Source organism: Zonotrichia leucophrys, chromosome 1A (genome assembly GCF_028769735.1).
Source record: "Zonotrichia leucophrys gambelii isolate GWCS_2022_RI chromosome 1A, RI_Zleu_2.0, whole genome shotgun sequence".
Classification (NCBI taxonomy): Eukaryota; Metazoa; Chordata; class Aves; order Passeriformes; family Passerellidae; genus Zonotrichia; species Zonotrichia leucophrys.
The window spans coordinates 2,935,001-2,962,500 of NC_088170.1; the positions used below are offsets into that span (position 1 = coordinate 2,935,001).

Below are 27,500 nucleotides of genomic sequence, written 5' to 3' on the forward strand. Positions count from 1 at the left end.
CCTCAAGTGAAAAGTTTTCCAATGTGGGCCTGGGGGTTATTGTGAATTTACACAGGAATACTGTTATAAAAACTGTGTCTTCTTAGAATGGACATGGATCTAATTATTTCTTTGAACAAAAAATCAAATTAATTTTTACAGCTTTTGAAAGTTTCTGGCAGGCACGTGGGGGTACAAACTAATGTACTTGATTTGCAGTACATTTGCAGTGCTGCTTTTTAGGTGTGATGAAGAAACAAGACCATCTCAATGTCGATTTGAGAGGGATCCAGTGCTTGCTTTGAACTGCCTTTATATGCTCTGACAGCCATGTTGGTACCTGAAATCCCAATTCTGTAACAACTGCCTCATCAGTTTAAAATTCTGTGCCAATAAATGTACAGAACACAAAATTAATCTGTCTCCATGAATCTTGAGCAGGACTAAATAGTCAAAGAAAGCTGTTTTCCAGATCTTCTGAGGGCAAAGTTAAGGTTTGACCAGGCTTTGTTCAGGAGTTGCCAACACTTGCTAGTTGAACAAAATGTGCTTTTCCAAGTGCACCTGAAAAAGATTCCATCCAAGCAATGTGACCTTTTATGAGACTTTTTAAGTTCATGCTGTTCTGCCACACTTACATCTGTAAGAACAAGCAGAGAGATCCTGCAAGAATTGTGCCAGAATTGGTCTTTAAGAAAACCTGCCACACAAGTATAACATGAATGCAATCTTGGTTGAACTCAGTTAGACAAAAAATTCTAGGAAAATCAACAGAAATGCCTTAATGTGTTTTCAAGTATGCCACGCTCATCATGAGCGCTCTTAAAATTTGGTTCTAGGTGTCCAGATATGATTGATTTCAATTTTATTTATTTCTTTAAGGAATTTGTGTCAAGTGCCAAATAGTTACCACTAGAATAATAATGAATAGCACCTGAGCACTTTAAGTACTTTAGAATTTTATGTGACACTTTAAAAATGCAGTTTGGGAGTTTTTTCCCAAATAAGAGAAAACAATAGTCCCTTTTCTATTTCACTGAACTTTTGAGAACAGGAACAATATGTTTATAATAGAGATAGGAAAAGCTTAATCTGCACTTACCTCTGGTTCAGACAGCCAGCAGTGACAATCCCGCTTTCCTTGTCAAGTTTCAAGAACTCACAATCCTTAATTTAAACACTTGAGAAATCCATGAAGCCTGTCAGTCTAGTTAATGAAGCCTCCTCCTTCCCTCTTTTTAAACAAAATCTGACTTTCTTTTAAAGACCACTTAAGGCATATCTCTGGTTATACAAACATGGTCTGTCCTAGAAGAGTGAATAATCCAATAATGCCTCCTTTGAATTGTTTCCCTCACCACCCCCAGTAGTTCCACTAGAGGAACAGGACTTCCTTAAATGTAACGAGCTGGTTCCAAGTAAAAAAACAAATATGTGCTTCTTCTGTGGATATGCAAGCCTGGGTACAAGTCCCTGCTTTGATTGAAGGGCCACTTGATCTCCGGTCACTTAGAAGGTTGTGAGCATTAATTAACATTCTCTTAAATTCTCTTATATATCCATCAAAATATTCCCTTTTTTTAGGTGTTTGCATGACTTGAAACTGTTTGCTCAGCATCACACAGCATATATGAGACTGTGCATGTATGATACAAGGGATGATGTGCATTCAGCTGTTCAGAGAGTTACACCAGTTAATTAGACAGACTTTGGCCTCTTACCATTGGTTCTCTAGAATAGCTGGAACAAATTATTAAATAAATCAGCTGTTGAAATAAGACTGATACCTCACTGTGCTAAACACTGTGAAATACATACTGACATCTCTTTCTTAATGAATTTACAACCTCTATTTGCACAAAGCACAGTAAATTATTTTACACAGGTTATGAGACTACATGAAATTTTTTCTTACTTTCTGTTCTGTGTTATAGTCATGGGAATCTAGAAGGAAAAATGTGTGTAGCAGGAACAAGAGATCACATAGGTTGTTTGTATAAGCTGTTTAATTGTGTAAAATTAGTAAATATTAATAGTCAGAGTGACTGCCCATCGGCAACAGTCAACTCTGATAATAATTCCTATGCCTGTCACAATGGAAGAGAAACTTGAGATGAAAAATTTACATCAACATTAATTAATATATCGTGAACACTAATGACTTCATCATCTGCATGCACTGAGAAGAGACAACATGAAATACAGCAGCCGTGAGAGGATTTATAGCCTTTGATTACTGAGACTGGCATCACAGCTGGCAGGGAAATTATGTCCAAACAAGGGTGGAACTGGAGGCAGGAGGGAGGAGCAGAGATTTGGAGAACAAGTTTAGATCAAACATGAAAGATGTGGAGCTACAGAAGGATCTCTATTCACTCTAACACAGAATACCACAGGTATCTTGGATATATCATGGGGATGGCAAGCTGGTCAGAAGGTCAAAAAAAATTCCTATAAATGCTGCAAGAAGGCAGCAGAAAATGAAGGATGTGAGTGTGGTATTTCTGTAGTGAAGCCATGCACAGGAGAGACCTCTTGGAAGTAGAGGGAGATGGGTGGCAAGATGGGGCTGCTGTCAGAAAAATGGAGTGAAAAGATGGAAGGCCGAGTCAGAAAATTGTGGCCCAATAAGACAGGAATAATAGCAAAGCAAAACTATTGTATGCTATGATCAAAACTTGGAAGGAAGAAGCAAAACAAGTCATTTTAGCAATCTGAAGTTTAAAATAGTAAGGCTGCTGAAAGATCATGTCAGGATGAAAGACAAATGCAGGATGACACCAGTTAAGAGCAGAGAAGTAGGTTTCTGAATTAGTAATGTAAATATGGTTCCATCTCTTATGTGAAGATCAGCCAAGAGGTTTTCATCTGGTCTTAGGAGGTATCCAGAAATTCTCATTTAAAATACCTTTGATGAGAGGCCTTGGACTTATCACTTGGTTTCTAAGAGTGTGATAAAAACTCCAATTTAATACCATAAGACAGAGTAAATATTGTCTTTTTCATGTAGAGGACTGTTATTGTAGACTTGGACATTAGATGTTTTACTGAGGCTTTCGAAACTTGGCTTCTGAGTGCATTGTATTTATAAAGCTGTGGAAGTCTTTCATGTAGATGTGTAGCTTGATGTCTGTTTTAATTTTCAGAGAACTTATCCTGAAGGATTTTCAGTTCAGTTAATGTTGTTGATAGGGATTTTCTATTCGTGCACTGCATGTACAAAGCCCAAATCTTTAAACTTTTTAGAAAAAAAATTATATATTTTTATATCAAATATAAAATGGTAGAGCGATCCTTAAATTGGAGCAATTTTCATCTCACTGAAATTCATCATTATCACACCTCCTGGAAACTGAGAATACTTCAGGCTGTGGGCTGGAGATAGCTGCAGACTTTCTGGTGTAAAAAAAGTTTGCCCAATGTAAAGCAAGAGCCTTACCTGCATGCCAGAAGGTGTATTTGTGGTACCAAGATCACAGCTGAGTAATGGTTATGAATTTCCAGCTTAGACTGAAATTAAAAGAAAACTTGTCACCAGAAATGTTGCTTTTTATCCAGCCCCTAGGAAAGATTGTTTTGGGAACACGTCTTTTCATTCAATCTCATTTATGTTATCACTGTCTTTTAGAACTGTTTTTCCCAGTCTTTGATATTCAGCGTTCTGTTTGGATTTGCCAGTCACATTTTAACTACTTCTGTTCCAGACTGTATTAGGCTGTGAAAAGAATACAAATAAAATTTATCCTTGGAGGAATTCGCAGTTAAGAAGCCTGAATTTGCTGGTCTGGATGCATCTCTCACCAAAACTTACAACAATTAGAGTGAAACCCCAAAGCCCTGGTGCAAGCTGCTATCCTGATGTCCTTGGGTGGATTGATGCAGACAGGTCCAGGAGGCTGAGGCTGAAATTCTGCCCTTTACCCAGAAACAGCAGCTCACTGACCATCAGTCTCACAATGCCATTTCTCTCTCCACATGCTGACCTGAAATCCAGATTGTGCTGGCCTGCTGTATTGATTCCAGTTTTCTCTCTGGCTAAACTCTCTTTGAGCATAGTCCAAAGTGAAAGGTTTGAAGCTGACTGGTAGCTAATGTGATGCAGTTTCTTCCTCCAGGAAAGAAAGGGACCTGCCCTGAAAGCTCAATTGATTAATTTAGCCAAGAGAAACAGAGTTGCTCAGGATAAGTAATGCCACAGCTCAGAGCCAGGAGCCAGGACGAAACAACATTTAAGTTTCCACTGCTTGGGGAGACATAAATTTGATTTCCTTAATGAAGGCCAAGGCATTTGTTGATCGGCAGGCAGGGACTAAATCTCTGTGATGGGTGGACACAGCCCTTGACAGGGACATACCTTTTCCTCAGCTCCTGGAAAAACCCTGGATTTTCAGGAATTCAGGATCTTAAACCAGACCCAAGAAGAAAGGTCTTGATCTCAATACCTCAGATCCTGGAGTTTGCATGAATCCAGGATCTTAAACCAGCCTGGGAAAAAAGCTCTTGATCCCAGCACCTCAGCTCCTGGAAAAGCCCTGGGTTTGCAGGAATCCAGGATCTTAAACCAGGCCTAGGAAAAAAAGCTCTTGATCTCAGTACCTCAGATCCTGGAGTTTGCATAAATCCAGAATTTTAAAGCAGGCCTAGGAAGAACGGTCTTGATTCCCCCAGTACCTCCACTTCTGGAAGAGCTCTGGGTTTGCATGAATCCAGGATCTTAAACCAGCCTGGGAAAAAAGCTATAGATTCCATCACATCAGCTCCTGGAATAGCCCTGGGTTTGCATAAATCCAGGATCTTAAACCAGGCCTAGGAAGAAAGCTTTTGATCCCACCACCTCAGCTCTTGGAAGATCCCTAGGTTTGCAGGAATCCAGGATCTTAAACTAGACTCAGGAAGAAAGCTCTTGATCCCAGCACCTCAGGTCCTAAAAGGGATCTGTGTTTACATAAATCCAGGATCTTAAACCAGACCTAGGAAGAAAGCTCTTATTCCCAGCACCTCAGCTCCTTGAAAAGCCCTGGGTTTGAAGGAATCCAGGATTTTAAACCAAGCCCAGAAAGAAAAGTCTTGATCCCAGCACCTCAGGTCCTGAAAGGGATCTGTGCTTACTTAAATCCAGGATCTTAAACCAGGCCTGGGGAAAAAGCTCTTGATTCCAGCACCTCAGCTCCTGAAAGCCCTGAGTTTGCATAAATGTAGGATTTTTAGCCAGACCTAGGAAGAAAGATTTTGATCCCAGCACCTCAGCTCCTGGAAAAGCCCTGGGTTTGTATGACTCCAGGACCTTAAACCAGATCCAGGAAGAAAGGTCTTAATCCCAGCGCCTCAGGTCCTAAAAGGGATCTGTGTTTGCATAAATCCAGGATATTAAACTAGGCCTAGGAAGAAAGCTCTTGATCCCAGCACCTCAGCTCCTGGAAGAGCTCCGGGTTTGCGTGAATCCAGGATCCTGAACCATGCCTATGAAAAAAGCAGATGATGGAGAGCTGGAATCTGATGGAAACACGTGGCCATGGCTTTCTGTCCAACAGGGGCAGCTGACTCAGGCACACATGAGATGCCCTGAGCCAAATTTCCTGACCTCCAGGCAGTGCTCCTGCTGGAGACAGTGGTGTAAAAGAGGTGTAAGAAAGCCTGGCTCGGTGTATTTCACATCCATATTTAAAGCAGTGTGGCTTTGCACGGTGCTTCCCAGCTTTATTACATGAATACATATGTTCCTGCTGATGTAATTCTCCTGAAAGGTATAAATAATGGATATTCTTCATAAGCAGTTGACCCCCTGGAAAGACTGAAATCAGAGAGAGGGAGTCGGAGCTACCTCGCACCTGCACTCAAAGGCACTGGATAAAAGTCATTTAGAGGAATTCCTGTAATGTGTCATTGCCTGCTGCCTCCAGTGTCACTCTGGTCACTGGCACCAAGGAGTCTATTAGATGGAAAAGACAGGGGGAGAAAAACAGTGGAAGTAATACAGCTTGTTAAACTACTGCCTTTCGAGTCACTGGGGGCACTTTTATTTTATTTTATTTTTACCAAGGACAATCATTTTCTAACAGAAGGGGCCTTTAGCATCAAAACAGGTGTGATGCCTCCTCCTTTTCCACAGCCAGTTACAAGAATAAAGGGAACAATTCTCAAATATTGTCAGTTCTGTGGTGGTTTTATCCTCTGTGATTCAAAGACTGCCAAACTGGAGACCAAACAAGCCTAAATTCCCTCAAAATCCTTATTTCACTGAAGTACAACATAGAAAAACTGCATGAAAACAGCAGCAGGGCCTTAGTTTACAAAAGGCTGATAGATTTCACAGAAGTAAAACACATCCCAAAAATATAAAAAAGCTCAGTCTTGTCCTTATCAATGTGTTTGATTTGCATAGTGTGGTACCTGCTTCCAGTGTGCAGGTATGGGGATTACCTTACAAAATAGCTGTTGCTTCACTTTTGGGAAGATTCTGCTTGTGCATGGTTTGAGAGGACTGACTAGGGCTAGACAGATGGGAAAAAAAAAAAAAACCAAAATCAAACTAACAAACAAAAACACCACTCCACAACAACAAAAACCAAAACAAAAGCAATGCAAAAAAACAAAACAAAATCAAAAACAACAGACAGCCAAAAAAAAAAAAAGAAAAAACAACAACAACCAACAAAAACCAAACCAGCTATAACTTTTTTTAATTTACTTCCAAAGAAAATTCAACTTTTATTTCTCCCAACTAACTTGAATTTTTCAGCTTTCCCATCCCACAGGCACCACACCTTTTAGTACTACAAAGCAGTACAACAAAAGCTACTGGTTCAGCAAGAGAACAGGCAAATTAGCTCTTTGTCCCTCCTCACCCCAAAAATACTTTTTACAGCTCTGTTTAGAAGAAATACAGTTTGATTTTTATATTCACATGATGTGATAAATCTGACATTTTTAAAAAGCATTGCTGTCAACTGAGTATTAGTGTGGATTTGCACCTTTGTAAATGAGATGAGACTCCAGCCCACTGTATCTGGTATAATTCCCCCCTCCCCATGGTAAGTTATATAAACATATCCTGCTTCTTTCATACAGCCACCTGCCATTTTTGCTTTATTGCTGCCAGAAGGTTTAAAGGCAGGCTTTTAAATATCTTGAAAGTTTCCTGTTGATAAGAAAAGGTGGTTTTAGCACTTTTAAGTAAACAGTAACACACAAACATCACAAATCATGCTTTTTTGATAGAATCTACATTAGCTACATGAAGCATGAGGGACATGACTGTGGGGGGAAGAGGAAAAAAAAAATCCTGGGTTTCTGGCAGGGAAACCTAGCAAAAATTATTTGAAAAATGTGGGCTGGATATCTACTGCTATATATTGAAACAATCAACCCAGAATTTGAAACAGCCTTTGTATGCCTTTTGTCTGGGTAACAGTCTTTGGGCAGTCCTGCAGGTGGGACAGATGGTTCTGCAGCAGATAAGTAATACCTGTGAGCATTTTAATCCTTTGAAATCCACAACTTGAAGGAGAAAAATACCTGTTGATGTCCAGGAGGACAAAAAAATCACTGTAATGTGTGCACTTGGAGTTTAATTTTAAAAAATTTCTGAAATTTTACTGCTGTTTCTAGACAGCTGACATAGAGAGCCTTGAAAACCATTGATGTGTGTTTAAAATCTTTCATACAAAACAACTCCACTCAATGGGCAGCAAATTAAAGCATTGGTGACCCAAAGAAAGAATGTTTATTATAAATCATGAGTACAGTGCACGGACTCAGACTTTAAATGTAACCTCCTGGCTGGATATCTAAAAACACATATTCTCTGTCAAAAATCACAGGCTTTGGGGTGTCAGCAGCGCACCAGATGCATGTTCTGCACAAAGCCCAAACTGACAAGTGTTAAATTTATAGCCTCTATGTTTCAAATACTTCCTAAAAGTGTACAAAGAACAATTAAATTAGCCTCTTTGGGGAGAAAGAGAGTGGTGTGCACCACACCAAAGAGAATATTCCTAGAAAAGGACTCAAAGCACATTTAGCTTTCTCTCTGTCCATTTGGGAGTTCTCCATGAGGAGCTTCCCACTTCTAATGGTGTCTTTCGGTGTTTATGATTCAGAATATTTTAGCCTATGAAAAACATATATTCGGATCTCCACTATTTCAGTTGAGGTTTTTCTGGTTGGGATTTTATTCAGAATTGATTTGACTAGCTGAATAAAGCAGGATAGTTACTGCTTCTGAATGACACGACTAAAATGTTATAAGCTGAGAATGAAAACCTTGTTTCTGTACTGAGGCAAGACTCTTGTGCCTTTACTTTAGCAAAGGTAAAGCACACCCCTGGAAGTTGTACTGGAAAAGTCTCTGGTTTTTGTTGCAAAGACCTCATCTGGCCTAGTAGATCCAGTGTGGAATATCACACTCAGAGATATAAGCAGATCAGACTAAATCAGCACAAAAAAAGGGAGGAATTGGTTCCTCTGGTTTGATGTGTAATCTGAGTCACCCATGGAGTGCTGCCAAGGGTTCTGTGTCTGTCCACTTGCTCCTCCTGCCTCATTCACATCTGATCCAGTGCCTAGGAGGCTCTGAACTGAGTTGGTTCCTGGCTTGATGGAAAAACTAACCCATCAAACCACACACTGTGGAGGTGTGTGAGTCACTGATCCAGCCCTGAAGGAAAAGCTGGGAGCACAGCAGTGTGGAAGGGCCAGAGCAGTCTTCAGCCATGCCAAATAAAATTCAGCATTAAATCTGTGCTCTGAGGCTGCAGGGCTCTGGATACCACACAGCCCACTGTGCCCTCCACCCTCCTTCATTCACATCCCTTGCCTACAAATCCACTCCTCTCCTTTGTGTTTTTGATCCTTTCTGGAGTCTGGCATCATCCACTTTAGCTTAATAACCCAGTGGAAAGCTATCAGGACTTTTATTTTTTTCCTGTTTTCTGTGCCTTTTAAGGGATTCAACGGGTATGTGTGCTAACACTTGGTGAGGGAAGATCTGGGAATGAGGAGGTGAGGAGAGAAAGTGAAAGAAGGACATTCTAGCAACACTGAATTCTTAGAAACTCTGTAAGAGAAGCCCAGATTTGGGCACCTTGAAAATCACAAAGTAAAATGTCTGATTCCAATGCATAAAAAGTCACTCCATAGAAATAACACTTTCACCTTCCCCAAAGCTCAAAAAGGCAGGGAGAGAAACAAAGAAAAACATGGTGTAATTTACTCCAAAGGGGATTTTAAATGATGGATGGATGGAAGGAAAAGGCTTTTGGCTATGTAGCTAGACCCAGTTTAGTTGAACACCTGATGATGATCTGGCATTGTTACTCCTTCTTCAAGTCATGTCAGATCATCTCCTGTGGTCTTTTCAACTCAACACGTGGATTACTCAAGCACTGCTGTTTCATCACAAGTTCAAAGAGATAAAAATTAATTTTTCAGATTTCAAGATGGACAGTTTAATTCATAGAAATGTATTCAGAACAGCAAAACACACAGAGATGGAGCTGTCCATCTGTAATTCGAGCAGCATTTGCTCATATAACTCATTCATCTGGACAATTTAGAAAATTGGCCTGTCTGCAATCCTATTTGCATGATAACAACAGCTGACAAAAGTTCTGGGGGCAGGAGGGATGGCTCTGTGGTGACGGCCTGGAGCTAAGCTAGGCAGGCAGAACCATGCCTTCTCATGGGGTGAAAAATGATATTTTGCATGAAGAGCAAGCGGATACATCCAATGCCAGGAGTCCAAACCTACCCTTCTTATACTCAGGAGGCCTTAAAAAATAACATTTGACCTGGGGGAGAGGATGTGAAGCAGGGAGGCAGAAGGAATAAGAGATCCTGAGTCTCTGCCTGCTGGGTCAGCAAAGTGACCATAGCATCAAACCAACCCAAAACCCAATCCTACCCTGCCCTGATTTCTGTTTCCTTGTCCACTTCCCTCTTGAGCCTGGCAACAGAGGCTTGAGGACAACAAGATGGAGAGGATGAACATTCCTTGTGCTGACTTCCCTATCAAAATAACAGTTTTGGGAAACTACAGCCTCAGCCAGGGGCCCAAAGCTGTGCTATTAATTAAATTATAACACTCAAATGACAGTACTGAAATAAAAGTAATGTCCTCTTTTTATTTATGGAACTACCATCAATTTGCACAAGATTTATTCAGGAAAATTTGGGTTAGGAAAAGACTTTTCAAGCTGTCATAAAGAAAATATTATGGGGAGATTGAGATATGTCTCCAGTGGTGGAGGTAGAATATTTATCTTCAACGGGAAAATGTTGGGTTTGCAAGTTTTTTTCTTTTCTTTTTTTTTTTTTTTCCCTCCCCTGTATCTTCAAAAGAAAAAAGGAGAAAGTTCCAGCTATAAAAGGTATTTGTCAAGAACAGCCACCGGCCAGCACCACAAATGAGCAACTCCAGTGTGAAAACACTTTCAAAGTTCTAAATGAGTTGTCCCTGTGGTAATAAAGAAAGGCTGTTTTACAGCATGACAGTATGTAAGACAGCATTGTCAGCTATAGTTTATTTAAAGCACAAGGCCTGTAACAGGAAAATAATGACTTTAATAAAATTTACTATTGACTTTGTAGGCTAAAATCTTTCTGTCATCAGGAATACAGAAAAACAACCTGCCTGAAAGCCCTTCACTTAAATATATTCCTTTAATATTTCAAAGCAAGTTGTGAATTTTTTTTTTAATATACATGCTACTTCAAAAGATACTGTAGTGGGGTGGAAATTAGTATTTTTAATAGAAAGTTGGAATTGCTTACATAAGGGAAAAACTGGTAATGACCTATGACACTGTCTACTGAAAGCAACATTTGAGGAAGCTGCAAAAGCAGTTAATGCAATTCCTTGAAAAGCTGTATAAAGCTATGTCACAAATGAATGATTTATAAATTACTGAACGTCCTTCTCATCTAGAGGATATCTTTTAATCATAGGCTGTAGTTTTCTCTGAGTGAACTCCAAAGAGCCTGCTGCAGAGATACACAGAAAATCTGCAGCATGTTAACAAGGTTGGGGTCATTCCAAAGAATGGTGGGGGGAGCAGAAGAAATAAAAAATCCTCACATTCGGCATGATTTTACTTTCCAACCAATTTGATTAAATGCACTATGGCTTGCTGGTAGGGTGTGAAAGGTCACGCCTTTTATATGAAAAACTGCAGAATTTTCATTCCTTTAATGTTTTCTCTTTTTTTACATAGTTAAAATAAACTGTGGTAAAAAGTTTCCCAACAGCCTATGACAGCTCAATTTAGAGGTGAAACCTTTTAATAAAATCTCCTGAAATGAATGCTTTGGTTTATGCAGTGTGTTTGTGTTTCCCACTGGAGTGTTTAGCATTGTGAAGCCGTGGTTTCTTTCTTTACTGCTGCAGAGCAGCACCACGAAGGAGAGTCTGGAGCTTTGGAAAAGGGAAGATGCAGCTTAGCTGCTGTAAAATTGTTGATGGAGGAATCTTAATTTACAGAGAAAATGCTTTCCTCTTGACTTTAAAAAAATGCTATTGTGCATTAATTTACATTGCAGATAATTAATTAAAAATGAAGAAAAATATTCCACAGAGGCTTTTTAGAAAGGACTCTGGGGTCCAGAAATAGTATTAAGAGGGGAACCAATTAAAGATTTATCTGAGAATGAATAATTTTGCCAGGACTTTGGCAGTGGAACTGGCTGAAGTCACATTTGTTGTAGCTTTGCCTTGTTTCATGCACATCCATAAAATCCTTCTTATGTTTGCTAAGGGACAGACATATCAAGGAAGTGGTAATCTTTCCATAAGAAAGCATGGTGCCTGTCTTCCCTAATGTGCTGCCTAAGTATCACATTAAAAAATGTGGCAGTACGTTTCCTAAACACCCAAAATTTTAAACGTGCTTTTTGTAGAAAATGTAGTTTAATCGCATGCTCAGAAATGCAGAGTTCATGCACTGCTTGAGAGTCAGGATGGAAAAAAGGGTGAGGAGCAGAGCAGGACCAAGTCTGACAGAAACTCTCTCTTGTTTGAGATTGAAATATAGTGAATTATACTGAATCATACTGGCTCAGCTTCTCAATGCACATTTTTGAGAGTTGCCAAGACCCAAACATCCCATACAACATAAATCACTAGGTGGAAGTATCCCATTGGACAAATTCTGTGCAGTCCCCAAAACCAGAGCCCTGCCAGGGTTTTGTTGGCCCAAAAGGAATTGCTATTTTAGCCTTACATAGTGACTTGAGAATATTTTAGCCCTCAGTTTATATAGTTTATACCTAAACTATATAAACTGCAGTTGCATAATATATTATTTATCTTCCTTCCTGTGTTTCTGCAGCTGGGAATATGGAATCTTGGCATTCTATGGTAGCCTTTCCTAATTTCACACAAAATTTCTTTTTTTTTTTTTTTTTTGCCCTGTACAGCATGACATACTGGTCCAGAATTAGATTGATCTCTGTCTGTCGCCCTTCTTTGTTAGTCATCACCAAGACTTTAGAAGTTTGCTCCAGTTTAATGCTAGAAAAGAGACTTGAACAATATTTATGATTTTATGCATCTATTTTTAAATATCAAGGTCACTAAGAATGAATTACTACTCCCAAGTGCCTAGCTGCTTTTGGCCCTGTGAAGGGTATAGAAAAGTTGAAACATCTTATTTTTGTACTACCACTCAGAGATTCAAAAGTAAAAGGAAACAAATACTACTGCTTAGAAAAATTTAATCAAGCCTTTTAAATAAACTGTAAAATACTGTGCACATTTTCTGGGTGGCACAGGAGGGGAAAGGGAGACTAAAAAAATCCCTCTTAAGATGGACACTTAAGTTTTTCCTCCTTCACTTCCTCTCCCATCCACTTTAATCCCCCTCTGAAGCCGTGGCACTGAGGACTCAGCTTAGGAGTGACCTGATGTAAATCATCAGCTTCCACTTGATCTGTTGCAGGAATAGACCTCAGGCCTGATATTTAAATTGGTATTTCACTTACTTCTGAAATAAGATGTTGAATCCATTTTTAAAAAGAGACACTTTTCAAGCCATATCAGCCCTCAGAAATTTCTACCCTCTTTAGTAAGAAATGCTGAGAGCTCATTGCTTGGAGAAAAAATCAGGACTAAAGAACCTCAGCCTAAGTTTTGGAGCATGTCTTAGACTCAAACTTTTCAAAGTCTAGCCCTTACATTTTATGCAAACTGCAAGAGGATAGTTTTATTAATTTCAGCTGGAGGTTATTTTCTCTTTTATCTTATTTTTCAAGGCATGTATGAGCAGAGGGAAAGGCTTCAAATCTATAGCTCATCAACTTTAAGAATTTTTTTTTTAAGGCAGGATTCATATAATGTAGAACACAGGACATTTATTCATTAAACTCTTCCCTGGGGTCCCAGCAACTCCAGCCTTCCTACCATATACTGGGTCGAGGGAGGCAGATCAAGCAAGACAAGGGAAAAAACCCAGCCATTTTCAAGAAGACCTTATTATCTTTTAAGCCTTTTAGGGGTCTATCTACTTCATTTTGTGGTTGTTCTCTCTGCACTTTTCTGACATGGCTCTGCTGCTCAGCAAAGATAGCAGCAATTATGAACAGCAGAAACCATATCCCCTCCAAAATAAAAATTAACATCACTTGGCAAAGAAGTGTAAATAGTGCTTTCTAAAGATCAATCGAAAATAAAACATAGTCCTGAGAGGTGCAAAGGACACCCTGGCCCATTCATACCTTCAAAGCCTAAAAAATAACTAATGGCTTTATGGCATAATATCTGCATATGAGACATCCGAACTTTCTAAGATACTGGATGGCTTAATTCAAGTATATATGATCCTTAAAAGTTTTGTGCTTTGAGTGATTACACAGATTATTAAAGAGACACAGACAGGTGATCTGCTGGACCTCATCCTTGCAAACATGAAATATTAGAATTGAGAAATCAGGGGCAGATTCCCTGCAGGAACCATGAGATGGTGGAGTCAAGCATTCTGAGAGGGGAATAAGGCAAAAAAAGCAGGATCACAGCACTGGGTTTCTAAAAGAGCAGGGTTTGCCCTTTACAGAAACCTGCTTGGAGAAATCCCGTGGGATGTGGTCCACGGGAGAAGACCCAGGGAAGGTAGTTAACTTTGCAGAGTCACTTCTGCCAAGCTCAAGGACAGTCCATCCCAAAGTTCAGAAAACCAAGTCAAGGTGACAGGAGGCCTGAGTGGATTGAGGGGAAGGTAAAACTCCTAAAATTCAAACATGAGAAGGAAAAAAAGGGGAAGTGAAAGCAAGATCAGAAGGAATGCACAGACTCAAGTATGCCAGGATGGAAAAGCCAAAGCCTAATTAGAGCTGAATACTGGTATATTAAAAGTGAAAAGAAAAGCAGTGAAAAGGTGGGCTCAATACTCAGTGAGTTAGGAGACTGGTGACAGGGTTATGAAAAAGTCTGAGGTCTTCAGTGCCTTGGTCTTGACTGGTATGATCTCACTTCAGCAATCCCAGGCCTCTGGGAGATGAAGGAAAGTGGGAAAGACTGGAATAATCCTCATTTACTGCCAGGGAAGGGGGGGTTATTGTTAAGGTGTATTTGAAAAATCCAAAATTTGTCAAATTTGGGAAATATACAGCACCATGGTACCTGGTGGGATGCACTACAAGAACCAAGACAGAGGCTTCAGCACCCTGAGTTTTAGGCTGTTACCCTTAATGGGGTGAGAAGGGCGTTTAAAGCACTAAAACTTGCTCCCAGACATTGAAATGTTGGAACAGCACCATGTACAGAAGCTTCCTGTTTGGTGGAAACATTTCCAGACACAGATTCAGAGCAGTTCAAGCTGTAGCTGTGCCTCCCTTTGCCCTCTGCTGCGTCCTGTGTGGAAAGAACTCCAACAGGCAAACAGATGCCCTAAAACCAATAACATCACTGCTTCTTATAACTGTTTGGTTACAGCTGTCTACAGCTGTCACCCACAGACTGCAGAAGAAAGATGTTTTCAGAAAAATCCTGCTTGCCTAGATCATTTTTGAGAAAACATTTTTTTCAGTAAGCCTTCCGCATTTTTATTTTTCGGAATCTGTTTTGCAACTGGATAATAAGCCAAAAAAATGTTGATTCCATTGTGTTCTACAATCTCAATGACCAAAGCATAATGCATTCCTTTTTCCCCTCAAACCATTTAAGAGCCAGGTAATTTGAACAATTCTAGCATCTTCCTTGCTTTTGTACTCGCACAGTAAAAGCTAAAATTATGCACAAGATTCATCAAAGCTGAGCTGTGTTGCTAAGAAGTGTGTAACTCAGATATAGAATGAGCCATTTAAAGAAGTTATTGATGCCGACATTAAATTTACAATTATTCATAAAAGAAAACCATTTGAAGAATTCCCCATGCTGCAAGTACACAAAATAGTTTGCTACGCATAAGAAGTTACATTTATTAATAGCCTTTTTTGCCAGAATCTCATTTCACCAAAGGAAACTTCATCCTCCAATGGGAATAGGAATCACATGGACGTCACAGTTGCTACAAGTTTATTCTCCATAACAAAAAAAGGCATCCAACTATCTCATAAAAATGATGTTTCAAAGTAGGCAGCTGTCTAGAATGTAGGACACAAGAAAACTTAGATGTAAAAAACTTTTGTAATTAATGGACATGATTAACTACACCTTTTATTCCCCCCTTGGGTCCATACATACTGCTAGAAATGTTTCATGCAAATCTTGTTTCTGTATAATTTATGTTACATAGGCTGTCAAAATTTCTTTATCGATGATGTTTCACTTAACCTCTTGTAGATATGATATCTATCTATATATAAATAAGTCCTTAGCTTTTCAGCCAACTGGGCTACTGTACTACCCTATTTAGAAACTTTTTAAGAAATACCATGATTATGCTGAATACAGTTTTCCTGTGGCCCTAGAGATGGGCTACCATGACCATCTCCTTTTTTTAAAAAAGGGAATCTGTGTGTTTGTCAGTCTTCTAAAGAATAAGGAATTCACAGTTTCTGCTTTGAAGCAGGCCTTCCATAACAGGTTTGTACTTTTGGAATGTTACCCGCTTCTGACTTCCTTTGCTGGCCTGGAATATGTTCAGGCATCTCCTGTCCAAGACAGGATCTCAAATACGCCAAGAAACAAAACCAGAACCCCAATTTCCTTAATTTTCATGGTTCACACAAAGCATTCAGGATCAGAGACCAAAGCCATTGGAAAAAGCGACTGCAAATATGGCTCTGGGGCAGTATAAAAGGCACCTCTGCAAAGTTAGAGCACCTTTATTCAGTATGTGTTCACACAATTTAGTGATAAACTTTTGCTTAGAAAAATATAGTTCTGTGGTTTTGAAGTGGTCATGTATGAGTACTCAATTAAGGAAATTGTGCCTACATCTGAAAAAACTCAGAATTAATGAAGAGCATAGAAGAATTAATAAAATCTGACATTTGGTAAACTCTGGTTCTGGTTTATTGCCAGCGTAGGCAGTAAGTAGCCCTAGCCTGTGCTCTGATTTTCTATTAGTGTTTAAAGTCCATTAAGCGTGCTCTTAAACATAGCCTGATTTGTTTTTATCTGAAAGGAATAAATTTCTGTTTTTGGAGACCTCACCACAGTGTAAACCATGAGGGACAGGGATTAGGATTTGTGTCAACCCATTGGCCTGGTCAGGTGAAACCCCGATGCAGATGCACCAGGACACAGCTCAGACTTCAGATATCTTCTATTGCATCAGGAACTGCTGCTTTTATCTGATTTGAGGTTTTTCAGTCTGCATTTAGGGGAACCTTGACACACTTGTGCTGACTTTCATGGCTCTAACTTGGGTCTTTGGGTGCTTGTGACCTAAAAAAGCTGCCTGTGACTGCTCTGTGCTCAGAAGGAATCCCTGACTCCTGTTTATAGTGGTATTCATAGTTCAAGAGTGGTACTGTCAGGTCAATTCTCTACTTTTACATTAAGCACATATTTTCTTCCTTCTTGCATTGCCATTTCCATAACAACTCATCCTCAGCCTATTCCAGGACTTACCCAGACTGCCTAAAGGGCAGTCAAACAGACTTCTTTCACCATGCATGTCCATTTTGTTCACTGTCTAAAGCAAAATAAGCCCCTTCCCTTTTTTAAATTTATTTTTTAATTCTAGTATCAGTTTTACTCACCAGGTCAGGCTGCACTAAGACCTCCGTTCTAACAGCTCACATGAAGATGAAAATGGCAGAACAGGCATATGAATCTGGCTTCTCACAGCAGATGGATGTCTTAACTACTGACTCTTCTGAAATGAATGAACTCTGTTCTCCTCTTCTTCTTCCCACTCTCGCTGGAAATTAAAATCTGGACCTGTGAAATTTTTTCCAATTAAAGTTTCAATGATTTTGGCATGTTCTAACAAAACCATTGCATCAAAAATGCCTTATACATAATTGGTTGAGCCAACAGATGTCACATTATGGCTTAAGCCCTCCTGAGCAATAAGGATCAGAAAGTGGCATTTTTAATAAAAGAGCTTTTTCCTCAGTAAACCCGAGACATGACCAGTAGATAGATTAATGTCTGTGTGCATCCAAGTCGCCCACAGATGGTAGAATAATCTTGGACTGGTTTTCTTGGGCAATGACTTGAGATTTTCTTCATAAAACATTTTTCCAAAAGCCATTAAGGTCTGTCAGATTAAAATAAAATCTGCAATGCCTTGAGGAGTCAGCAAAAAAACCACAAAATTATAAAATTAATTTCTGTTTATATGTCAAGCTCAACTCTGTTTTCAAAATATAACCAGTAGCTAATTTTCCAGTAACCACTCTTATAGGCACTTGATGAAAATCTATTGTGTAATTACAATAATATTTCCAATATATGCTTATCCAACATTTTCAGGTATCTTATCACACTTTCAAATCATTCTTGATCTAAACCTAAACCACAATAAATGTCACATTATAAATAAGTGACACATTACATCCAAGGACACATTTGGTCATTTGATGTCATAATTTTGAGAAATGCCAGATATGTTTTGGAAGCAAAAGAGTACCCTGCCTCTCATTGTCTTTGAGCAGATATTTACTCTATTGTATAGCCATGTGTAGAGCCATTCCCCATGGGATTTCAGACCATTTTCCTTTTTGGCTGTTCCTACCCTGATGTGCTGTGTGCCAATTCAACCTTGTTCTATTTGCATCCATGTGATAGGATTGATCATGCAGCAAGTGTGTTCCCATAGTGGAGTAATTTTTACAGGGCTAACAATTGTGCTGTGTTAAACTCATCTGAGAGCCAGAGAAGGAAAAATCCTCCATGATTTCCGCTTGCTGGTCATGCCAAAGAATTAATTCTAAAAACTAAATTAATTTACATAAACCCCATCCCTCCCTGCTATTTTTTGTGATCAGCATTAGATTATTTGTTATACTCTGTTGTCAGATGTCACTGGCAGAGTACCAGCATCAGAGAGTGGCTGTGCTTCCAGCAGAAGGAAGTTTGGTAACCTTGACAAATTTTCTTTGGTTGCCTGTACAAGAATTACATGCTGCTATGGCCAGAACAAGCAGTGAGCTGTGATGCATTTTGTTGGAGGCTTTGTTGTCTATCCTTATCCAGAACAGGAGGTAGTAGATGATTTATGCATCTATTAAGCTATGTATTAAATAGCTATAGAATGCATGTTGTCTTATTTGCATGTGTATATATACATCCAAATATATATTTTTATATACATTATTTTATATATAGATACATACACATATATACAGGCTGTATAAACAGCAAAACTGATGTTTGCGAAAGCCCCCAAAACAAAGAAAAGAGAGTTGGAGAAGGTGGAAGAGTTTTCTGATATAAGCTGAAGAAGCATCAGATAACCTGATGGAATGATGGCAGGTGTCTGGAACATGGCCCAGAACACCCAGAGGATCAGAACTCAAGCAGGAAGATTTTGGTGATTCACAGGCTTCTAGCAGAGATGGATAACACACTAAGAGTTTTCTCTAAAGACTCTTCTGCTAAACAGAGTTTCAGTCTAAGACTCACAGGAGACAAAAACTCCTCACCATCTCCCATTCAGGATGACAGCAGGGAAGAACAGGAGGATGAAGATCAGAATGACCATTTGTGCAGCTTTTTGTGGTTTTACTTGGCATGTAAGAGTTTCCAAAACCCTCTACTCACCTTGTTTCCCCTCACCTGCAGTTCATCCAACCAGCATTTTCTTTACCACAGTAGGGCTTTATTTCCTCTCAAAATTAAAGCCTCCATGAAAATGTTTCCCCTTCAAAAGTTCAGTCAAAATCAAAGCCTTTCAAGAGAAATTAACTTCAGCTTCATTAAGGAGTGGATGGGGGTTTTTTTAAAGGAAAAACACTGGGTTGAAAAATTAACAACCAGCTCTAGATTGTACCACTTGTAAGCTGCAGTGCAGTCATGTTGTGCTTAAAAAGCTAATTGCTCATAAAGATGAACACTCCTTTACATGTGCTACTACCACATCCTTCACCAAACTTCAAAAGAAGGGGCATGGAACTGAAGATAGCCTCTAAACTCTTAAACTGTTTTTTCTCTGCTCAGATTTCTTCACAGTCCGCACAGGAGAGTTATTATAGTTCTCCAACTGACAGCAAAGGCTGAGCCAAAGTCTCCTCCTTCTCCTGATTTACAGGAATATAATAATTCTCAAGTCAACTGAGCTAAAACTGGTGTAAACAAGAAGAACCAGGCCCCCAGGACCAGGAGTACTGCAGGAGCAGTCATCACTTTTAAAACATGGCAAGGTTTCAGAAAAACACTGCAGATGCTTTGGCTCTGTCCCTCGTTCAGGCTGAGCACTGCTCTTTGCTGCTGCACTTTGCTTATTTCTACCAAGTCTCTTTAGGCATTCATGCTAATACCTTGTACTTGATAGGAGTTGAGTGTTTCATAATTAAGCACACATACATGAAATACCCAAAACTACATTAAGCTTAAACACATTTTCAAAAAGTTGTAAAACACTCTTGCCAGATTCTGTACTCTCAAATGGATTAATCTGAAAAACAACTGGGACTCAATTTAGACCTTCCTGGCAGCAAGCAGGAGAAACGTCAAGCCCAATATTTTACTTTATTGAAGACCCTCTTAGGAGTCCATCAGAAGGAACTCTATCTGCCTGGTAGCCAGCAATCAGTGGGAGGTAATATTTAGTTTATTAATGTGGCTTTGATTTTTTTTTCCCCCACACTTTTGATGAATAGTAGTAAACTAAGACCTTGATCCAATTTTCCCTTCTCCCTTTCTGCAGAAAAGGCAGTGAAACATAGATAAAGTTAACAAGATCCTGCATAATATCAAACTGCTTTTGGTAGGTCCCAAGCTTACCAGACACAGAGTTTATTTGTACACTAGGATGTCTGCACTAAAACATATGCACAGAAACTGAACACAATTTAACAGGCCCTGTGCTGAAGTCAAGGTTAATTTTGAAATAACCCTTCAGTCTCAAGGCAACAGCATGGATTAGTAAGTGTTTTTGTTGCACAGAAGAGTGGTTTCCACTGGTACTTGACAGAGCAGGTAAACCACTGCAGAGTTCTGATCATAAATAGGCTGCAGCTTAGTTACCAACAATGGATTTTAAAAATGAAAGGAGCCAATACAAACGGCGGAAAGTTTTTTGCCATGTTTTCTTGTCAATAAATCAGAATGAATAGCAGATTCAGGCAGAGATGCTGTCTCAAATGTTATGATTCATGTCTCCCATCACATTACTTTTGACTTATGCTGTTATTTGTGGGGTCTAAGGTTGTGTTCCTGGGGAGTGAGAATATGGTGGGGCTGAAACAGCTGACTGGGGTAAAACTCAAGTGGAATAAACACTCAGAGCATGAGAACACAGTAGAAAGTAAAGGCAGGAACTCTTGACTAATCCTGTATGACAGTGAAGGACATATGGAGTTCCTGACTTGCCGAGATGACTTCAGTGGGGCTCTGGAGCGCTATTGTCAGAGGTGTGAGCACTTCACAGGCCATTCCACATAATTGAAAAGCTAACAGGCAGGCAATTAATGTTGTAGAAAAACCTTCAGACTGGTGCTATGGCCTTCAGCAGAGAGATACTTCACTAATAAAATCTGGATTGCATAAATATCCAGGCCATGCAGATGAAGTTTTCTGTGCTTTGTTGCAGCCTGCACTCCATGCTAAGGGTGTTAAATGGGATTTGATTTACTTTCCACTGAAAGTAAATCAAAGGACAAAATGAGGAGGAGTATGATCCTAAGGGAAAAGTTTCCGTAACTCTCAGCGGCAAATGGAAACTTGGATCCTGGTTTGCTGCAGAGCAGGAAAGCAGAGACCAAGAAGAGACAGAAGTGGTGTGTATGTCAACATCTGTGGCAAAGTAAGCTAACTCTACTAAGGTTTGGGATTTTGCAATCATCTCAATAAATGAGGAACTGATCACCAAAAAACTGGAAGATAATGATACATCTACAATTAAGGAGCAGAAATAACCGCTGGCCAAAGAACTTAGAAATACAGACATTACTGTACAAATAAAATAAAAACCAACTTGCAGAAGTACAGCAGTTGTTCACAACCCTTGAAAAACCCTTATGAATATGCAATCTGAAGTGATAAGAGAGAGAAAACATTAATTTGAATTGTATTAATGTGTCCGAGTCTAAGCAATTAAGCTTGTTTCCATCCTTCTCTCCATTTTGAGGCAAGAAGAAGTTCAGGAAATAATGAGTGCTTGCAATGATTTATTGACTCACCGGTGGCTTAAGAGGATGTCAGAAACACTTATGTTTTTTGTCTCAAAATTAGGAAACAACAATTACACTGTGCAATACAAGCATCTACATAGAAGAAGAATCACTTTATCACACATGATAAACATTGAATAAAATACTTAGGAAAGATGGTCCTAACTCTGACCTCTGATTCAAGAAGTGGTGCACCCAGTAGAAGATTATTCCTAAGGGAAAAGAGTGATTCTTACTGATTTTGATTTTTTTTTTAATATTAGAGAGGATGCAAAATGAAGAACCAAGATCTGGAAGTTTAAAGTCCTCAGAAAAAGAAAACCAGATCAACCTTTAGTGGTAACATGGAACTCCTTTTTCAACAATATTTTAAGATTGTTTTATTCCTTCCCCTATTTTTTGGGGTCTGCTGTAAGACATCTGTTCCTTAAAATGGCTACTTCTGTTATTACATATTGGTAGCTCTAATAAAATTGTGTTTATCCACAGATATATAAAACAAACAGCATTTTTCTAGTATTTATATATAGTATTTACAAAAAAGGTTTCCAGTGTGGAAGTCAATCCAACCTAATCACAGATTTTCTGTCACATTTACCTTGGTACCAGGACTCCTATCCATCTAGGAAATTATTTCTTGTAGAGATACAGGGCCAAATTCTCCTGTCAGTTACACCAGTATGCACTTGGAGAGCCTCCAAATTAGCTAAAAATCAACAGAGGTAGCTTAATATGGTCTGGTGTAAATCAGAAGAGTATTTGGCTTCTGATCTTTTGATAATTATTCAAGAGTAAACAGCTCTCAGTTGCATCACAGGAGAGCCCTGGAATGTGAAATATCAGAAAATGGCAAATACACTAAAACCATAAAATTAAGGAATTTAACACAAAATGCCCCTTCTTTGCTGTTCCACCCATGGTTATTTTTTTGCAGAACACCCTTTTGAGCACTGACCTGCAGTAGGACAGCCCCAGGATGCTGGTTTATTGTGTTTGGTACCTCGTAGCTGCCAGTGCCTTCGGAGATGAGAGTTTGTAGCAACACATGGTAAGAGGGGATCTGTGCGCCCATGCTTCATTACTTCTTGACCTTTCAGATGATACCCAATTGAAAAAGGATCAGCTTTTACATCTGGCAAAAGCCTAATTTACTAATGTGCTGTCCTCCTGAGTCACTGCTGCAACACGCCTGCTGAACTTGGATATCTTGACCCCTCTCAGTTCATTGTTGCTCAGTTATTTACTTTTGACACACACCCATAACTTTGGGGTTGCTTTGGGAGCTTCAAAATTTGGGGTGGAGGCACGAATGGACCTTATGTTTGAAGGGAAAAAAAACAGTGATGAATTTTTAACCCAAAATTCTTAATGCAGTCATTTACCAAAGGGGAAAAAAAATTAAAAAGAAAACAAAATAAACACTAGATAAACCCCATAACAGGAAAAAACCACAAAAAAACCCCCAAAAAAACAAGCACCAAAAAACCCCCACAAAAACCCAACCTCATATACTGCCAAGAAATTTAAAAAGTTGACACTAGAAATGCATATTTTCAGTTAACATTTTCTTCTGTTAAGTCATCTCAGTTGCCGAGATCCAGTTCACTTCTTAAACCACAGAAGTGTTGGTGCAGAAATGGCTGCACAGGAGTGAGGATTTGGAAGGGAAAGCACAGGGTGGAGGCAATGTCAGTTTCTACTGGCTCAAAGTGACAGTGGCCACAAGATAGTGTTTCATAGAAAACATATGTAATAACATCAAAAGAAACTATTTTCTAAAAGTTAAATGCCATCACATGATCACATAAATTCTGCTCCATTATTAGCCATCTGCTTCTTCTAAAAGTTACCCATTTCAAAGCTTGAAGCTATTAACCACCAAATTTCATTTCTGCAATGGGTTCCTTCTCCCAGCTTATGTACATAAGACTATGATCCTGCCCCTGAATATCTGGATTACTGAAACACAGAGTATAATATACAAGAAATTATTTTAGAGATTTTTTTTTTTGCATAAGAGCTCCATTGAGCAGTATAACCTTATATCTTCTTTTGCTCATTTTTTTATTTGTCTATTTTCAAGGGTGGGGTTTTTCACAACTGGCTAGTATAGTGCGAGCTCAATTCCTTTCCTGAAAACTTGGGCAAGAGTGACTGTCCCGTGCTCTCCAGCACAGCTGCTTCCTGTGCATGTGCATATTGAGTCTGATCAGGTCCTCAGCCAGCAACATTCCCAGACATGATCTCTGATTTGAAAGGCTTGGCCTGCTTGGCTTTCTTGTAATGGGATTTAGTCAGTTCTGCCTCAGTAAACTGGGACAAAACCCAAGAGCTAGTTGGGAAACAGGTCTTTCAGTGTCAGAAATCACTTTACCACTAGTAGTTAGCAATACATGAATTACCAGTCAGCTTTTAACCTAGGACTGGTTCTTCCTCACTTAAGAGATAGCAAGTCCCAGGTTAGCCTCTACCACATAATTCTCTCTGTGAAACCAAGAGGATGGAGAGGACAGAAGCATTAACCCCCATGCTAGTGCCAGCTATTCCAGTGCACATTTCCATGTCCTTCCAAATAGTTTCATTTTGTTGTTTCAATCAGTAGGCAAGGTGGGTTCTACCTTCAGTACATGCTTTACAAACACCTTGAGTTCTTTCTTTGAATAATATATCTCAGACCAAAAACGATCAAAATCAGGTTCATCTGCGCTTTGAAAACAGCTCTGTGATTAACACAGTTTGCTGAGAAATCCTCTGGTATCTCCAGGGCCAAAGGCAAGTAGTCTGGATTTCCTCCAAGACAGATTTTCTAAAAGTCCTCTCAGATAAGAAAGGCATTCTGCTCCCTGTAGTTACACACTCCCAAGCTTTTAAAAATGGACAAAGAACCAAACAGCTTTCTGAGGACAGCTTGGGAATACTCTGGGAATGATTCCTTATCTGCAAAAGCAAGTTTTACTTTCTGCCTTCATGACTCATTCACAGAGATGTTCCCCATCCGTGTCAGCACCATCCACATTCCATGCAAAGCTGCCATCCTATGGATATAGCTAAAAATTTACTAAATTGAAATAAAGAACCAGGAGTGCAAGCTGCAGAAAAAAGTGGGAAGAAACCACATGGTATCTGAAATTTTCTGAACCAATTGTACTGGCATTATCACATGCCAAAGCTTGTAAATTTGGCATTGCAGTGCAAAAGCTAGAGCCCAGCAGCAAATGTTGAACATCCCTATCAACTATTTCTCTTTGTTTGGGATCCATGAAAGCAAAGTCAGTGGAAAAGAATGAAACTGAAGCCCACATAGGAAAGACTATGCTGAACTGGGTGTGTAGGCAAAACAAAAAGTCTATCCCATGTATTCTTAGAAAATTGTGGTATCTGTTATCATAGGCATTGCCATTTCACAGAGTTGGAGACCACACATTTAATTCTTTTCTATAGGTTTTTTTAAAAGGTGGTTTCAAGCTACTCTCTGAGGAGCAGAGCTGGTTAATTGTAGCCCTGTTGGATTCCACATATCACAAAGGGCTCAACAAGAGCTAAAGAAAGAGTTTAATCAGATCTGGAAAAGATGGTTCTTAATGGAAGTGAATTCTGCAGAGGATGATAATCATTAAAACTGAGGAGTTAATCAAAAATCCTAAAACAAGAAGGGAAATTTGAAGCATCCAGGAAACATTATCCTGCCTCCTTAAAAAGTAGGTGAAACAAAGAACAGCACAATTAATAAAAGGTTTTAAAAGCAAAACAAAAAATGGTCATTTCTTAGTCACCTCCTCAGCCACAGAAAAGGGGAAGTTCTGATTCCTGAGTCAGAATCACAGGACAGGTTATTGCATGGTGATTACTTTGAGACGGTGATTAAAGGAGTAATTTAAAACACTAGGATTACTAAAGGAAAGGGGAAGTTAAAACTGCCTTGGGAAAATTATTCCACATCCTCTACAAAGAAGGAAAATAACCTATCCTTGAATGCCACTCTGGAGGACATAATTAAAGAGGAATGAGAACTCCCTAACAAAGGCAAGTGTTTTAATGGGGCAATACATGAAACACGGTGCCACAGAAAGGGAAAAGCCAGAGTGTGTGGGTGTTGGGGAGAGGATGGGCTCAGTCCCAGCTCCAAAGGCAAGCTGTGGCACCAGGAAACCAAGGAGGAGTCCTTCCATCACAGTATCACTGCCCTGTGTGCCCCTCTAGTAAGGAAGTGGAAGGCACTTCTGAGGCTGAACGATGAGACTGCAGCTGCTGCTTTGCTGACGCCCCTCTTGGCCACCTGCTTTGCCAAGATGATTTTAGCACAGCACCATGAGATAAAAGAATGAGCCTGTGCTAAGCTTAAACATGCTAAGTCACTAAAACGTAAAATTTTTTTTCCCCATTTACCAGTACTAATGGCTTCCTGTCTTCGACAGCTCTGTTGCTTTGATTTTTCAACCTTGGTTTTCAACCTTAACCAGCTGGGCAAAGCACAAGGCTGCAACTGGTCTGATTTCAGTGTTGGCCCTGCTTGGAGCAGGAGGTTGAACCCCCTGAATGACAATGACTTGGTGTCTCTTTGGCGAAGGTCACTGTAAAGTGACTGCTCCATAACAGAGTCACATTGTCACACTGATTTTAGAGAAAGAGAGCTCTATAATGAGGTAGAACACAGTCCTGAAGGGATACTATGCTCCTACTAACTTTTGACTATTGTTCAAAATATAGATGAAAACACTTTGGACGAATGAGATATTTAGGAAAACATTTTGATTAAACTAAACCATAAAAAACACCCAAACATTTCCCCAGATATTAACAAAAAATAGAAAGTTAAGGCAAATTCTTATTGGGGTGTGAAATAAAACCTAATTTAGAAGAAATATTCTTAAAATTAATATCTTATGTCTTGAAGCAGTAGCCCCAACAACAAGAAAAGCTAATGTGAATCTGACATTACAAAGTTTAGGGGTTTTTTGACCCTGCAAGTATCCCATCTATCTCATAGCTGGTTACAACCTGAATTTATCGTACATGACTGTCATACCACTATTTAAAGTATTAATTTTCAGGCTGCAGCCTGAAACACCAAGTTTGGGCCACAATAACTGATATAATGGCATCTCATCTTCATAATAAGATTTTTTTTTTCTAAGCTGCATACCTTATCAACCCATCCAGCAGGCAATAGCTTCCATCAATGAACTTAAAGTTGCAGCCATGGCCTTAACCTGTTCCTTGGGAGCCCAAGCACTGTGGGGTTGCTTACTCTAAGGGCATGTTCTGGGAAATATTACACATTTCAAAGAGTCTGGGCACACTCACAGCACTCACCTCCAGCACCCCAAAGCTGTGTCCTGTGCCAGCCCACCTTCCCTGTGTGAGCCACGTTGTCCCAGCTCCTGCAGACATGGGGCAGACCCACATGGGAATCTCCAGTAGGGCAAAAACTATTTCTGCTCCCCAAGGCTGGAAGCAGAAACATCTGGGATACCTCTCTTTATATTTCTCCCCACCTGATCCTGTGTTCCAGCTGCTTGTATCCAGAAAACACCAGTAAGAGACACACTCATCTCTGAAGACATTGCAAAGCAGACACTGCTTTTTGTCCTGAAACAAGGAAATTGACACTACAGCACTTTTAGCAGCACTTGAGAGGAAGGGCCTGATACCCACCGCCTATAAACCCCAGTCACTTATCCAAAATGTATATGCATGGGTCATTATCTTTCCTGTATTTCAAACCAATACTTTGCAGGAGAGTATCCATTTTCCAGAAAACATTATACAAAGGTCTTCTATTTAAACCCTGAACTTTAAGCTTAATG

General features: G+C 39.5%; 1 long non-coding RNA gene across 1 annotated transcript in view; it reads right to left on the reverse strand.

Moving 5' to 3' along the window:
* The window catches only part of LOC135456360 (uncharacterized), a 50,032-nt gene that overhangs the window by 627 nt on the left and 21,905 nt on the right, over nucleotides 1-27,500 (reverse strand). Inside the window, exons 2-4 of the long non-coding RNA XR_010442522.1 lie at nucleotides 17,116-17,296; nucleotides 3,419-3,489; nucleotides 1-543 (exon numbers count right to left, since the gene is read on the reverse strand). The exon at nucleotides 1-543 is cut by the window's left edge and continues 627 nt beyond it. This is a non-coding gene — a long non-coding RNA (uncharacterized LOC135456360). The remainder of the gene's footprint in view (nucleotides 544-3,418; nucleotides 3,490-17,115; nucleotides 17,297-27,500) is intronic.